Here is a 2,157-nt window from a genome sequence, read left to right as displayed (position 1 = left end):
AAATGAATGTACAAATGCGTTTTACACAATTGATGTATGTATGGATTGTGATAAGAGTTGTATGAGCCCCTAATAAAATGAAAAAAATGTGGAACTGATACCAAGGGCTCAAGTAGAAAGCAAATGTTTTGAGAATGATGATGTGAGCTGAACTGCCAACCCCAACTTTGGTAGCTCAAATCCACCAGCATCTTCATGGGAGAAAGACAAGGCTGTTTGTTCCCGTCAGATTTACAGAGCCTTGGAAATGATCTAAGGATCGACTCAATGACTGGGGGTTTGGTCAACTGGGAGGTCGGCAGTTGGAAATGCTGTGAAAGGTGCCTCAAGGTTTGCGCCACAAAGATTCCAAAAACTCAAATTCACAAGTTTGAGTGAGGTGATGCCGACTCATAGCAACCTTATGGGACAGGGTAGATCTGCCCCTGTGGGTTTCTGAGACTGTAGCTTTACACGAGTAGAAAGTCTCCTCTTTCTCCTGCAGAGCTGCTGGTGGTTTTGAACTGCTGACTTTTCAGTTAGGAGCCCAACGGGTCACCCACTCCGCCACCACTATCTGTCGGAACTCAGAGTTCTACTGTGTAGCGTCAGGGCTCCCCCTGAGATGGAATCACCTCGCGGGTAATGGGTTTTGTTTCTGTGTTGCTTTCTTTGAGGGAGTCCATCTATTCATTTCCTTGATGCAAGCGTCTGTCCCCAAATGAAGCAAGGCCCCCTGAGCTGCCTCTCCCTCCTGACTACATCATCATTGTGCACAGAACGAAGAGCTTCCAGGAAGGTGCTAGCTGTCTGAGCTCAATGACTCATGAGCCCCTTGCTCCTGCCCACACAGACCACTGGCAGGCTGTGCCTATTTTCCCCTGCAGCACCAGATCCAGAACTAGCACGTCTCATCTGGAGAACTTCTCAAGTAGCCACTAGCTTCGCTGAACAGGGACAACGGAAACCACCAGGCTCCAGGAGGCTCTCTAGTCACCTGAACTCCCAGAGTGCGCAATAAATATTGGTTTGCTATTTAAAAAGACTCTTCTTCTCAAAAGGGAGTTGAAGCCACTTGTTTGTGGATCAAATCGTTCGCCATAATTGGTAGTCAAAACCCAGGTGAGGGCAAAAATAACCCAGACATAAGCAACAGTGGGCTTATTCATGGAATACTGGGCGCTAAGCCCTTGATACATTTTCTCTTATTCAAGTCTGATAAGGGATGTGTGGGGTGGGTGTTAACTCTGTTTTACCCAGGCAAAGAAACACTGCGGTTTCTTTCAGTAGTAGAATGTGGAAGACCTTGGTTCGATTCCTGGCCAATGCACTTTATGTGCAGCCACCACCCAGCTGTCAGTGGAGGCCTGGGCTTTGCTATGAGGCTACACAGGTTTCAATGGAGCTTCCAGACTCAGTGAGACTAGTAAGAAAGGCCTGGTGATCTGCTTCCTAGAGTGAAACCCTATGGAATGGCACCAGATGGTCTGTAAGTGGCGGGCTGTTGTATGCAGAGTGAGGGTTCAAACCCAGACAGGCTGCCTCCATAGCTGGTTTTCTGTTTTGTTTTTGCACTGGGGAGAAAAGAGCTAGGGTCACCCCCAGAAGAACGGAAACTGCGAGGGAAAGGCAGTAGGTCCCAATGCCAGCTCACAGACACTGAGGCTTTTGTGGCTGGTGGAACACAGTGGCCAGTGTATTTCTGCAGAACTGTCACATCTTGGAGATGGTTTGCCGTTGCCCAGGCATCACTAACATGAGTGTCAAGTTCTCATGATTCCAGGCTCTGCCAGCACCATGCTTCCCACAGTCACTGCCTGGGTACGTGGCCAGGAAGGTGGGCACCACGCCCGGTCCATCACAGTCCCAGCCCCATCCCCACCTGCCGGTGGCCTCTCATCAGAATCACACCTCTGCCCTTGTCATCCAGCACCAGGGACCGCACACCGTGTGTCTGCGATCTGCAGGCACACTCTGGATTACAGTGAAAAGGAAGCACGCACCAATTTCATTTCTTAGGCGCCTTTCCTCCTCCGCTTCCTTCTGCTTTGGGACAGTCCCTCGTGCTGGTAGGCTGAAGACCAAGTGTCTGTGCTGTTGGGGAAGGCCAAGACAGGCCAGGAGCCCTGAGCAGAGGGCAGTGCCAAGAAGGGAACAAAGAGGACTCAGAGGAGAACG

Source organism: Echinops telfairi, unplaced genomic scaffold, assembly GCF_000313985.2.
Source record: "Echinops telfairi isolate 266 unplaced genomic scaffold, ASM31398v2 ScPeMD7_7469;HRSCAF=8507_1, whole genome shotgun sequence".
Lineage (NCBI taxonomy): Eukaryota > Metazoa > Chordata > Mammalia > Afrosoricida > Tenrecidae > Echinops > Echinops telfairi.
This window is presented reverse-complemented; position numbering follows the sequence as displayed.